The following is a 15114-nucleotide window of genomic DNA, read 5'->3' as shown; positions in this document are numbered from 1 at the left end:
AACTTGACAAATTTCAAAAAGTGAAATGAGCAATTATGGGTTCATAGCCTAAATATCCAGGGCTCTTATAAGGGTGAGTTACAGAAAGAGAAATATCCCTTCTCAAGCACGAGCCCTTTATTCCTTCCTTCCTTCCTTCCGTCTTTCACTCCTCCCTTGCTCCATTTCTTCCTTCTTCAATCTCTTTTTTCTAAAGAATTTTTATATTTTAAAGTGTATACGAAATTTGGTCTATTCTAAAAAAAATTATTCAAAGGAAGAAAAGTAAAAGGATAAAAAGCAAAATCACTCACGTTTCCGTTGCCAAAAAAGAATATCACTGTGAACATTTTGGTGTGTTCCTTCAGTTTGCCTTTTTTTCTTTATTAACAGTTTTCTTTTTGATTGATTTACTCAAGTTTTGGTTATTGAGTTTATTTTTTTTGGATGGTTGAAATCATCAAGTAGTTTTTCCTGACATAAAAATCATAGCTATGAAGTTTTAGCTGTAAAAAATTATACTATTAATAATTATACATAGCATAAATTAGAGCAAGAATATATATTCCTCCCTTTAGTCTATAAGAAAAAGCAGAAAGTTTTTTAGTCATTTTATACCCTTTAATACACCAGGTACTCAGTGAGAATTTACTGAATGAGTGAATATTCAAAAATATAAAAACCCTGATATAATTAAATGCCTTTCTCACTAATTTGAACACTATCTTTAAACCTGATTGAGTAAGAGAGACCATTTCATCCTTAATCTTTTTTCTTTCTTATAAAAATTAGAATACCATCTGGGGGCACTTAAATAGCCCAGGATTCTGGCTCTTTCCCATGTGTCAAAGCCAAGATCTGGCGCACAGTAGGTACTCAAAGCTTGTTTTTGTAGCTGTCTGTGGCTACAGACTGCTACTCCCTCAGGCAGGAAAGTCTACTGAATGAAAAGATATTTAAACCATTATTTCCCTTCAAAGAATGAGCTCTCTAGGCAGAAGTAAGAAATTTTGTCTTCTCAAAGAAAAGACACCTCCACTCCAAAACACACACACACACACACACACACACACACACACACACTCGCACATGCACATGTATGTGCCTTACAAGAGGAATTGTCTGATCTGGGTGTTTACATTTCATTCCTCATGTTAAAATGATCACTGAAAATCAGTTGTTTCCAACAATACTTAGACTTACAAAACCAAGTTTTTTCAAACTCAATTTATAAAATTTATCTAAATGGAAATTAATGAGACTTTAAGGAGAAATAGAATTATTTTACCTCGTTTGGGTTCCCTTAAAAATTATTAATTTCAAAATTAACCAGAATTTCTATAGATCTAAATCCCCTCACATAGATAATGGCCATCAGTAATCAAGAGATCAGCAGACCTGTTTGGTCATAGCTCTCCGATTCTCATCCTCATGGCCTCTGTGTTTGCTAGTTTAGCTACCAGTTACTCTTCAGTAAAATTTACCAACAAATAAAAATGACTTTGCTCTATCTGTTGGTAAATTTTACCAATATGCATTTATCTGACCTGTTAATCCCAAAGGTAACGTTTGAGTGTAGTGGGTTTTTCATAAAATCGGCAACATGCTGAGTAGCCAGCCCATGCATGTGATATCTTCTGAGTTATGAAAGCCAGCCTTGGTTTGCAGCTACTGCAGCAATTTCATAAAACCATAGAATTTTAGAGCTGGAAGAGGCCTTAGATTATTTGTGACTTGACCTCCTAGCCACTTTAAAACCATTGCTCGAAAAATACTGTGCTCTGTTACTTTCCTGTTGCTAACCCTTTATGCTCTTTAAAAGAAATGAAACATCTGCTCTAGATGCTTTTATGGGCAAGCTTGTTAAAGGGTTGTTTGGTGAAGTCCTTTTAGGCTCAAAAAGTTGGGTGAATTTTTGAGCTTTTGACAAACATCGGTCAAAAAAATTGCTTACTGAAAGTGAGGGAACTTGGAGAAGCAGAAGAAGGGAAAGAAATCAACATTTGTTGCATGCCTAATCAGTCCCAGGCAACTTATTTATATCCTCTCTTTTGATACTTGCCTTCCAAGATAGCTATTATTGTTTCCATTAAATAGATGAAGAAACTGAGTTCCATAGACTTTAAAAGTGACTTTCTCAACATCTCAGTTATTGAGTGACAAAGCCAAGATTTCAACCCAGATCTATCAGGTTCCATATTATGGACAGTCTACACATTATACCAGACTCTTTTCTGAGAGTTTATTCAAATATCTAAACAGAAAAACACTTTATGAGCCTTCACGTGGCAATATGAGCATGGTGGGCACTTCCCATTAAGTGAGTCTTCAAGACAATTCATTCAAAAATCTAAAGGAAAGGGGCTCATATTTTCCTTTGTTTGGCTGTTTGATAGCTATAATTTACTTTGTGCAATGGTTCCTCCTTATCGGATCGTGATGTTTACCCCTTTAGAAGCTGTCTAATGATGCTGTGCAAGATGTTACCTGCAAATTCTAGGAGTACAAGGATTGAGGTAGACCGGGGATAGATGCTAAGTTTACACAGAGATTTCTGATAACAGGCCTTGTTTCAGGTAGGTCTTGTCACGCAACCCATAACACAGGAACTAGCTTTTCCTTGAGATTCAAGATGACTCTGAAGTCAGCACGATCAGTACAGTCTGGCCAATCCTCAGCTCTAATTTCCACCAAGGACAGGAAAAAAAAAAAAAGAGTGATATCATACCCTCCTAAAGAAGAAAAAAATGGCAAAGTCAATGGTATCTTCCACAACAGATCTAGACCTAGAAACAAATAACACATATCATTGCACTTTCCTATAATTCTCTGAAAACAGATTATTACTTGCAATTTAATTTGGGCTGGATTCTACCTCATTTAGTTTTGATCCACTTATGCCTCAAACTTGGCACAAACAAGACCACAGTGTTCAGTGAGAAGACTGCTTAGGAAGTGTAAAGGGAAGTCGACTTAGATGCTGAAAATATACATCTCCAAGTGATACCAAACATCAGAAATTGGTAGTAAGGTTGAGGTCATTGAGTATGAATTCTGACCCAATATTCACTCAGTCTCAATATTTCTTTAAGATCCTTTGCCCTTCTAAAGCAAAACCATACCTCAGGGTTCTTACAAGCATGGTTAAAAAGACACTGCCAAGGCTCTCCAATACTCACAAATCATTATGCAATATCAATTACATATCAATGCAAAATATCAATATCAATGAAAATGATTGTAACAACCAAGGAAAGGGCCTCTCACTTCATTACCTGTTTATTCATTGACAGCTCCCCTCTCTGGTGGGTTCATCTCCTTGGCTGTCTCTTCCTGAGCTCAGTATCTGATTATGTGACTGCCCCAAACCCTCCTCTATTTGTTTCTTGTTGTCTCAGAGCCTCTGCCTTTGACCACATGCCAGCTTTAGTTCTGCTCAGCTCCAGGTCTGGAAAGAAAAACATCAGCCCTTTTCACTCAGTGAGAGGAAGTAATAAACACCCAATGGTTTCTGCTTCTGGGATTGGGCACCCATTGTCTTTGAAAGGGTTACTTTCTTTTGCTTAGGCAGGTAACTTCCTTTATGTAGGATTACTTATTTTATTCTTCTTTCATCCTTTTAATTGCTTTCTCAATACATCCAGCCCAAGTCAGATCATGTTATTAAGGAATCTGGGATGTATAACTGGTATGCAGCAATTTATTTTTCTCACCCTTTGGAGGTGTTTCTTGTTGATGGTTTTCTCTCAGTGACCCAAATAATAAGTTTTCCTGTTATGTAATAGATGCAACAAGCAAGGAACTTCTTCCTCAGAGAAACCATGGAACTCACACAGCACCATCATGGTATTAATCAGACTTTTCCAGCTTATGTTTTTATTTAACTACAAATGAGGAAGTGGAGAAATTCAAATACAACTATATAAAATGCTGGATGAGAACAGCCATTAATTAGGGGAAGAGAGAATTTCTTCTTGAACATGCCTATTAAACCATTTTGACTCTGAAATGGAAACAGACAACTAAAATATGGAAGAATTCACGTGTGGTTTTATTAAGGAGTATTTAGATTCTTCAAACACTAGGCTATGTTTTGAAAGTCCTTGACTCAGCAAAACAGAGATATATCTGGCCAACCACTTATTCATCCTTCAATTAAAAACCATCTGTATTCCAAGGGAAATTTAATCTGTACATTTCTGATTCACTTTTGCTTAATTTGTCAACATGTTAAAAGCCATACGAAATAAAAGAAGATTTTGGATTATGCTTATATAATTTTTATCTTTAGAAACAGAAAGCTGTAATTTTACAGAAAATTAGCAATCTGATACTCATTAGGCATATGCATCATATATAAGTAAAAATTGAGAAATTTCAGGGTTCAAGTAAGTCACAGATCTATTGCTGCTACTTTGAATTTCAATTCACAGGCATACATATACTACACAGCTTTAAATTTAATTTTTCAAACAAATCATATTATTTAAATAGTGATTAAAAAAAACTGCTAACATTCTTTTCCTTGGTTCCTGTGAAAGATTGTTCAAGTTGTCTACTGCAAATTTCTGGGAGGCACCCTTCTCAAAAACAGCACAACCATTTATACGAGTCTGTTTCCTTGAATTCTTAACTCTTGCATAATTAACTCAAAATCCAATCAAGAGCATCATCTGGGAATATCACTAAACTGAAATATCTTCATTGACTAGACCAAAAATTTCTGTCTTCACTTGGCAATGCATAAGGGCTTGCCCACATCCACGTATATTATTCTAAGATGGTTAGTGCCTCATAGGTGTATAGTCAGGCTTTGATTTAACTCCACATTCTGTTAATTATTGGATTTATGTCTTTTGGGAAGTTCCTTTACCTCTTACAACCTTTGTATCTACAGGTGAGAATCTAGGATAACTGTCCACCTCAGAGGATTTTTGGTTATGTGGTGTTGAAAAATATACCAAGTAGGACCACTTTTGAGTGCTCAATGTGAACAGCCCACAGAGAAAGTCGGCAGGAGGTTCTGTGCTTGGACATGTCAGGTAGAAAAGGGAGCAAGTCAGAGGCTCTGGGGAGATAGCCAGTTGGTGCAACCAAACTATTTTGGCTGACCAGTGATGGAATAGAGACTGGTGACAGGTCTCAAGAAGCAGATCAAAGATATTGCTAGGGACCAATCAATGAAATGGGAATGAATCAGAGACTATGAGTGCTGAGGGTCTGAAGGAATCTTCCTTCACATGAGACCTAGCTCACCTTGCGGGGCTGATGCCAGACTCTTCAAGGGGCTGAAGTGGAGCGGACAATTGTGAGAGTTAAAAGACATGAGACATTTAACGGACCCATCACATTGGCTGAACTTGATAGGAGATCAACAGATATAAGTTCCCTTTAACCCTGCTTAGGGCTTGGATTCCCTTCACCAGTGCTAGATAGCGTAATGGAAGACCTGGTGCATAAAATCTACTTGCCAGTCACAGTAGGCATCAGTTTGTTTTTCTTCTGGCCTTCATTATGTTGTTTTATTTTATAGCCTGTTTTCCCTCATTTCTTGTAATTCTAAAGGGGGTCACAATTATGGGATCCTGCATCAACAACCGCAAAGGAGGACATAGGAAAACCATGCTGACCAGAGTATCCCTTCACACATGGCCCAATAGGGCCAGTCAGGGTGCTTGTTCAAAAACAAAGCAGATGCTGAAAGACACAGGATCTCTATGCATCTGTGACTGCAGGCTGGAAGGCCTCCTACTGGGGGTCAGAACAAAGGAAAACAAGGTCAATAGAAGAAGATAGAGACAGATTTCACCTAAATTCGGCAGTGCCTGAAGTCCTGGACCTTTCAGTTGCATAAGACAATTAAAGCTTTTCTTTTACTTAAAGTGATTTTAATTGGGTTTCTATCCCTTACAACCCATAGACCCAAACTCTGTGGAGATTATTCCTGGCTAAAGTATAGTAGAAAAACTTTGCCATAAGAATATACAAGAAAGCACAGCATTTTCTACCTTTTCACTATAGATATTATTCTAAACTATTTTTTAAAAATTAAATTAGGTTTTCTGTACTTGTACCTGTGGACTAGTTTTTGGGATATTTTTTCAGTGGCATCCTGGGGATGCTCTAAATGCCCACAGTGTAATCCTGTTCCGGAGGGAAGATGAGGGCAAAGGTGAAATGCTGAGAACTCTTCCAGTCCAGTAAAGTACCTCTGGGCTGATGTGGGCACAGGCACTGTTCCTTCCCAGAGTCTCTGATGCTGTGACAATCAAGAGAGCTTGCAGAGTTGAGAGTCAACCTTGGGACAGGACAGTGAAAGCTCCCAAAGTCGATGAGTTAAGTAAAGATCCAAATGACTTGTCTAAATGCAATAGGCAGAGGCTATATACAGAGCCTGAGCATGGAGCCAGAACATTGGGCAATCAAAGAGTTGAAAGGAAAAACAAAGGAAAACAAAAGTTGAAAGGAGGAGCCAGCAGATTTTGCAAGCAGGAGCAGGAGGATAGGCCTGGGGTAAAATTATACTTCATGGCTAATTTACGTGCTCCCCAAGTCACAGTGTGGGTTAAGGATAGTGGTGTTAAAAAGCCAGGAAAAGGGCAGATATCTAGGCTATATGTGATTGACTAGGCTATGATCACAGTTTAACCACACAGTGGAACAAACAAACAGGGGGTAAACCTTCATCCAACTGCTAATTTATTAACACATTGTTTTTCATTACAAGCAAGGATATATCGAACATTTCCCATGTACAGAGTATGGTGCTAGGGGTTGGGTTGGAAAGAAACACAAGGATGGTCTTCTCTAGAAGCCATGATCTAATCAGGGCTAAACTAGATATGTGCACAGGCAACCAGCAAAGAAAGCAGTGTGGATGGGTAAAGGTTTAGACAGCAAGGATCAGGGAACCTCTAGGGAGGTAGACATTATTCTTGGGGGATCAGAAGAACTTTCCTAGAAGTGCGAGCGTTACAGGGGGACAGGCTGTCACTAGGACAAAGGGAGCCTCATGGGTTTGGAAAGCATATCGGGCTCCACCACTCATTAGTTATGTGTTCTGGGGCAAGTTCTTAGCTTCCCTATATCCCATTTTTCCTTCTTTGTAAATGCAGAAAATTATGTGTGACCTGAGAGTAGCCCAGGAACGGTGAAGACATCCCTTGTGTCCCCCCACCAAGAGTGGACAGGGAAAGCAGATGGTCTCGACACGCAGAGAACCCAGGCCCTGGGCTCAATTAGCCTCAAAGTGGTTCCCGTATCCCAGAGTGCCACAGGAGGACCAAATTACCAAGAGTAACAAGAAGAGACCTTGCATAAGGGAATAAAGAACAACTCAGCAACTAGTCAGGCAGGTGAATCAACTGTATTCATGATGTGCTTTTAAGTTCTGGTAGCATGGAAGCAGTTCCAAGGATCGGATCCCCGACCCCTCCCTCCACCCCACTCCACCTACTCCAACAGCATGGCCATGCATCAGTGTCATCCTCCCAAAATTCAGATATCATTCCAGGGAAAATGGAGTCAGAGAAGCCATGAATTAACTGAGAATAAGTTCCAGGCATCAGAAAGGGGCTCAATAGAAATCCGGCCGTTCTAGAATGTATGGCTGGTTACCTTGCTTGTGCACTGAAGTTTATGAATTACAGTTTACACCAACTTACTGTGTAAAGCAGTGACAGATATGCAAGATATATTTGTTCTCCTGCTCTTCCTTTCCCCTTTCCCCAATATTTGGACAAATGGATATGATTCTGAATAAAATCAACGAAAGAAGCAGCTCTCTAGTATAGATACCTTTTACAGTTCTGCGTGTTTGGCTGCAAAAATAATTCAGAGCGCATGATTCTCCTGATGGCAAGAAAATTGGTTTACTGCCACATAGAAAGGACACCACATTAAACGAAATGATTTCTATATACCTCCATCTATGACTTCGCATACCAGAGAAGTTGACAAAATTGTGACTCATCTGTGACCAATTTTTGGAAGCTGTGAAAATGAAACCAAGTGTCCACTTACCCACGAGTAGAGTATGGGTACTCCAGAGGAGTGGAAACGTCTCCTGTGCTGCTGACATTTAAGCTAAGGGCAGGGGCAGGTATCAATCACCGGCCTTGAGTACCAGAGTCCCCAAAGTAGGGACAGTGTCGCTGAGAGCAGGGACAGCTCGCAGGGCTCGAGGAGACAAGTTAGGGTTGACAGCTGCAGCTGGCCAGTGTCACTTCCCCACACCCTGTCCACCCCACACTCCTCTGCCTTTCCTGTTTCCCCTCTGACCGTGAGCGTCAACTCCTCTTCCTTCCTGAGTCTGACTTCCTCCATCCCTCTCTCGAGTTGACGGGAACACAGATCTGAAATGCCTCCCAAAATAGAAAAACCAAGAAAACTTTCCAGGTTGATAGGCAGTGGGAACATCCGAGGCCTTATTCCTGGTTTCCCTAGATTTATCCCTAGAGGCAGTTTTTGTATTAGACTCTCGTCAATTTGGCATCTGCTTTAGTTTCTTGAGTTTGATTTAATGCAAGCATAAGAAATGCTACTATAATTCTGAAATTTTCTTAACTCTTTATTTATGTATTATCATCAAAAATAAAATGTTACATATCAGTTACTTTTTACAGATAATGGGCCTTTACCCTTGAAGCATAACTTCTCTTACATCTAAAATGTATTCTGTTTCCTTCACTTAATTAACACACTGTTTTAAGAATTGTTACACTTGTCGGTGACCAGGGTCATTATGGTGACCCAGTGATTGCAGGGTGCTGATCCACTGTGGTATAATTCAGGAGGGCTGGTTTGCAGGGCCCCATACCAAATGGCCACAGGCCCCTGGGGTGGCCTAGCCCCCAAGGCATCAGACTGCCACACCCTGTGCAATAGAACTGCACCGATGGAATCACTGTGTCAGTGTCAGAGTTTTAAGAAACTATGAACCATTCTAGGGAAACAATAGCACAGCGAGGTCTAGAGCAAAACAGACCAAAGAAGCAGAGTCAGAGAGACAAATGGTCGGTAAAGATCTGAAAGAGAGGGAAGAAGCCAGGCAAGGAATGGAAGAAGATCTTGGGAGGAGGTGAGGGTAACGCAAACTGCCTGGCAAAGTCTGAAGATCTGGGCCTCTGCATACTTGCGCTTTCTTGGATCAACCTACTTGTATTGGCTGTGCCATGTGCACAATAACTTTTGATTTAGGGGTTTCTTAGGGTGCCCGTGTGATTGCTGACACTGAGGTTGACACCTTCTTTGTCCTCATTGCAGATTGCGGATTCTCACTGTTGCGTCCTTTAGCAGCCCCCCTCAATCCTTTCTGCTTCCACCTGATGTGAACCATGATGGAAAAGGAATGAAGAGTGCCAGCAAAGCACACATGCACACATGCACTCACACACACACGCACACACACACACAACAGCCCAGCTCATTAAGCGGTTGCCCTCATTTCACCTGCACTTCTAATTCAGCGTGTCTGGTGTTGGCTGGATTGGCTCCACTGTCTTCTCACATACCAAGGTGCTTGGCCTTTGGGGAGAGTTATTTTCCACTCATCACGCCAAAGAAAAATTCACTTGTTTATCAACTCACAGCTGTATTCCAGGTGGTGTTTCTAGAGGTAAAAGAAAAAAAAAAAATCCATTCTCCTCCCCAGAGCTAAAGTAATTATTTTAAAATGCAAATCTGATCTCGTTGCTCCCTTTCAGCAGTTTCTCATTGTCCTCAGAATAAAGTTCAAAATGCTTAAAAGCCCTGCAAGGTTCCAAGGGACCTTTACTTGCTCACGTCTTCAGCCTCCTTCCCCACCATCGCCCCCGGCCCCCAGGCCTCACAGCAGCACTCCTGTGGTGCAGCAGCACCCTGCTCAGGTCTCCAAAGCAGCCCCGCCCTTTCCAACCTTTTCCCACACAGTCATCTCCACATGGAAGGCAGCTCCTCCCTTGCCAAAAAAAGCCTACTCATCCTTCAGATCTCAGCTTAAATATTAATTCCATGCTGAAGTCTTCAGAAAATTCCCCCCAAAATGCTAAATCCCATTACCATAATAACGCATGCACTGCCTTTCTTCCTTAATATCCATCACTTCTGTGGTTACTTATTCAACATAAACCTTTCCTCATTAATGTAAGCTCCATGAGGTTAGCGATGGGGCAGATACAGGTTTTGTGGTAACTGAGGTGTCTGTAAAAGGGAAAGAGGGAAGTTCTTTAAGGAAAAAATGTATAAAGCAAACTGATCTTACTTTGCAAATTTTACAAAAAAAACTACGAACATTTGAACCACTTGGAAGTCCTGCCCCATGGTCTAGGAAGGGACTGCACAACGGATGCACATGAAACTTAAACTTCTGTGCTATGGCTGTATTTGTCTTCTACACTGAATTATTGTCTTTATTTGGAGATTGAGTATGATTTAAGTTGTTGTATATGGGTGCCAAATTCAAAAGGGATGGACTGTCATGGCTAATTTCATGTGTCAACTTGGCTAGGTTATGGTGTCACACAAGCACTGGCCTGTTGAGTACTGTGAGGAGGTTTTGAAAATGGGGCTGCATCTATAACTAATTGCAATCTACATCAACAAAGGAGATTGCCCTCAGCAATGTAGGGAGTGGTCTCATCCATCAATCGGAGTTCTTAAAAGTCAGACTGAGGACTTAAGAGATCAGAAAGAAGAATTTCTGCTTTCCGCAGTGGCTGCATCACTTTATATACTCACCAACCATTCACTACAGTTCCATTTTTTCCTTGCCCTCTCCAAACACTTGTTATTGTTCATTTTCTAAAATAATAGCCATCATGCAGGTACAAAGTGATATCTCACTGTGGTTTTAATTTGCATTTCGCTAATGGCTAATGATGCACATCTTTTCATGTGTTTATTGGCCATTTGTATATCTCTTCTGGAGAAATGTCTCCAAGTCTTTTGCCCATTTTTAAATTGGGTTGTGTGTCTTTTTGTTGTTGCATGAAAGAATTTCTGCCTCAGCTGCAGCCAGCTTCCCTTAAGGAATTCAGGCTCAACTTCAGCATTGCCTTTACTATTTGCCCTGGAGAATTTGGACTTGCCAGTCCTCATGGCATGGGAGCCAATACATTATAACAAAGCCACATAATATAAATATTTACCTATAAATATAGATATTTATATATAGTAAATCTAGTAAATTATTTATTTTTATAGCCTGTTAGTTCTGTTTCTCTGAAGAACTCTGACTCACACATTCAGGAATCTCTATGGTCTCTGAGAAAGTAACCTGGCTTTCATCAAATTCTCAAAGTGATCTGAAAGCCCCTAAAACATTAACAATTATTGAGGATCAGTCTGGGAAGATTTAAGGAACCAGCAGAGATGTCATAACAGCTCAGAGAGATCAGGGATTCAAATCCCCACTCAGTTTCTTAGTAGTTGAGGATCTTCAGAATTTGCTTCACCTCTTTGACTTTACTCAAATGCATACAATAGCGGAGCTGCTAATAACTCCTTATAAGTGCCCAAAACATAGTGAACACCCAATGAATGCTTGTTCTCTTCTTCTCTTTCCTTGTAAATAATTCCTCCCTTCTCTAGTAGTATCATTATGCTGAAGATTAAATTATTGAATTACAATCCATTTGTTCACCCATCTATTCATTTGAAAAGTGTTTACTCAACATCTACCATGTAAACTATGCTAGGCAATAGACAGGGGGTAGGCTGGGTATCAAAGATAAATAAAATGATTTGAAGGAGAGAAAACAAATCAAACAGATGGAAAAAAATCAAGAAATAGTTTAAAAATCTCCCACTCAAGATGACTATGTATTCTCTAGTGAAGATGAGCCTCTTTGGCTGTCTACACTATTCCAAAATAGCTGCATAGAAAGTGAAAATGTCAATCAGCCATGTGGCTTTTCATCTAGAGGACACCAATCACCCAGGAGTTTCCAAGTATCCAGGTGTCCAGTGTTTGGAATTTCCATTGTCACAGATGTGGTGGTGCTTTGGGCACACACGGCTTTTGTAGTTCTGCACTCCACAGCACACAAATCACCCATCCGTGACACAAGCCTAGCAACTGGTTCTTGCAAACAAACAGACAAAATAAAGTATTGATAAATTATTAAAACAGGTGGGTCTTAAAGCTAATATAAAATTACTCAGATTTAGTGTCTTTCCCTGTGTGTGTCTCTGTCTCTCTCTGTCTCTCTCTCACACACACACACATACACACACTCACATAATACATGTTAGTTCTGCTTCATCCCCCCTCTACTTCCCCTGTCCCCCTATAATCTGTCCCCTCCATCTTTCTCAAATAGGTAGGGCTTCCTCAAGCACACAAGTGTTGCCCAGCACCCCCTGACACACACCTAGGGTTGCCAGATAAAAAAAAGAATATCCACTTACATTTGAATTTCATATTAACAAAAAATAATTTCTTAGGATATGTATCCCCAAATATTGCAACGTACTTAAACTAAAAATTATCCGTTATTTATCTGAAATTCAAATGTAACTGGACATTCTGTATTTTTATATGCAGTTAATTCTGGCAACCCTGCCCCATACCTTCCTGGAAGCTCATGGCCAAGTTGCCACGCCTCAGGGACTCAGAGTCCTTTCCACCCTGTCAGGTCCCAGTCCCCAGGGGCAGGTGTCTTCTCTGGATCCCCTGGAAATTCCTGGCTTCCTATGCCCCGTCTCTGAATACCAGCCATTAGAATCACTCCCAATGGACTCTGCAAGGCTCTGCAGCTTTTCTTTCCCCAGCAGTTAGGGCCCTGGGTCACTGTGCCCTCTGGTGACCTCCACTGGAGCCCTCCCTACCTGGGGGGACTGTGACAGGAACTGGTCCTCCCTGTGACTGCCTTGATGAACTACAAACAAATTCCCAGGCATCCCTGATAAACCTTCAGCAGGACAGCACACACATGTCTATATTGGCCATGGTAAGGATTCATTGCCTTCACAAGCTGAAATGAACTTCAGAATGAGGCCAAACAAGGTAGTCAAGAAGAGACCACTTATTTCCTAGAAGAAATGTAGGCAAATGGGAAACTAGGTAATAAACCAAAAAACGAATTAATTACACAAAACGTAACTTATCTCAGAGACTGCAATTCAACCGCATAAGCTCTCATAATATCAAAGCTGTTTTTATTTCCTCTAAATTTATCAAGGTCTTATTTAATTGCTATAAACACCTAAAGACATGAACAAATTAACACATAAAATTGCAGGATTTTAGCTGATACATATTCATGAATGCATGCTGTTGTGATCAGGCAAATAATGACCTAAGACATTGATAAATTTTATTAGAAGCAAAAGAAAAATACAGCACTGTTAAGAATTCTCTGCACATGCAGAATGGAATCTTTGATAAACGCAGCTCTAAGAGACCATTCATAACAATTATTTTATCTCTGCACTTCTTCCATGAGAGACATCAGCACATGTTTAACCAGAAAGCTCATAAAAAATATTGTCCCCAAAACCCTTCAAGGCTAGATCAGCACTAAAGAACGCTAGCTTCTTGGAAGTCTAACCTGGGTCCTGTTTCTCAGAATCAGTCTCCCATTCTTACTGGCATTTTCACTTCTACATTTATTATCACTCAGAAAGCACTGACAGTTTTTCCAACATTTGAAGGAATCCCAAGTTACAGTTGTTCTGGCGTCTTCAAAATGAGTGTCTTCTATTTTGATGGAAACATCTCGCATGTGTTGGCTCACCCAGGGTTGCTGCCGTGAAGTTATTTTTGAATCCCTGGCCTGCTAACCCCATTCAAAGGCATCTGTACATAGCTTCTATTCATTAAATTCTTTGCTTCCATGAAGCAGGCAGTGCCCCTGTGAGTTGCACTTAGTCTGAACAAAACTGGACTGGTCTTGACAAAAGACTCTGAGCAAACGCCTAAGGCAGACAATTAGGTTGAGAGGAAAAGGCATGGACGGGCGTTGCAAATGGCCGTTGAGGAAAGAGTGGCATTTTCACAGCACACATGTAGGACTATGAAATCAGAAAACTGATTTCTGCTGAGCCCAGAGAAAACCTCAGAATCCTACCTAACACAACATTCTAGTCACCCATTTCCATTCAACCTGAGCAGGCATGAACTTCAAAGTTGTCTTCCCTGTTCAGATTGAGGTCAACAAGAAAGTTGGACCTTGGCATAACACTACCACAACACTGCCACTAAAAATAATAATTTAAGATTATTTGCTCTCTCTCAGAAACTATGGCCTATATGTATTAACTCATTTATTCTTCATAATAACCCTATGATGTAGGTGTTACTCCTGTCTCAATGATTAATAACTTGCTCGAAATCAGATGCAACTATGTTGAAGATCAGTATTCAATGTCCCTCTATTTTGTACTCTCAACCCCTAAACTGACAGCTGAACTCCTATTAAGTGGGGAGAAATAGACAGCTGCTTATATTGTGTGACTTCATGGGAAAATAGGAAAATTCTCTCTGCTCACAACATTGTCAAGCTCTCCCTCCCAACACATATCTATTTGCTTCGCCAGAAGATGACCAGTAGAGTAGGAACAGAATGAAATTCACAGTCCCAGTTTGGCTGCTGCCTAGGTGCCTGACTTGGCATGAATACTTTAGCCTTGCTGGGGAGGATTCTAACAATCCCTGCTCCATGAGGTTGTGTGAGCATTAAATGAAACACGTAGAGAAACACAATTTGAAAGTGGAATGGGGTGTGCAAGGGTTAATGGCTATTGCTATGATTCAGAATTATATAAAATCACATAGTTTCTCCCAGAAGTATTTGCATTTAGGCAATGAAATTTACTCAGAGATTTTGAGTGGCACTGGGAGGCAGGTGGCAGTGGCCATCTAGGAGATGAGGCGCACAGGGGTCCTGGCGAAGAGGCATGAGGATTCCTGATATTGCTGGCAGGGGCTGGGGTGGGGGCGGAGGCTGCAGGTCCCACTTTCAAGCTGTATCTCGGGGCTACAATGTAGTAGAAACATCATCCCCAGACACCTAGACTAGATTCGTGCACTGCCTATGTCAGAAAATTCCCAGGCTATCTGACACTTTCTAATTAGCTATTGTAAAACACAGATGGGATAATTAGAGAGTAGTTACTATTTATGAAGATGAGGACACAAGCACCGGCTCCTTCGGG

The 15114-nt window shown here is 40.5% G+C and overlaps 1 long non-coding RNA gene across 1 annotated transcript in view; it reads right to left on the bottom strand.

The window, feature by feature from the left end:
- The window catches only part of LOC143682527 (uncharacterized), a 108362-nt gene extending 104944 nt beyond the window's left edge, over positions 1 to 3418 (bottom strand). The window contains exon 1 of the long non-coding RNA XR_013175174.1: positions 3255 to 3418. This is a non-coding gene — a long non-coding RNA (uncharacterized LOC143682527). The remainder of the gene's footprint in view (positions 1 to 3254) is intronic.
- Between the last annotated feature and the right edge of the window lie 11696 nt (positions 3419 to 15114).

The sequence above is a fragment of the Tamandua tetradactyla genome, chromosome 5, assembly GCF_023851605.1.
Source record: "Tamandua tetradactyla isolate mTamTet1 chromosome 5, mTamTet1.pri, whole genome shotgun sequence".
In the NCBI taxonomy this organism is placed as follows: Eukaryota; Metazoa; Chordata; class Mammalia; order Pilosa; family Myrmecophagidae; genus Tamandua; species Tamandua tetradactyla.
Note: the sequence above shows the minus strand (reverse complement) of the source record. Positions and strands in the feature narration are given on the sequence as shown.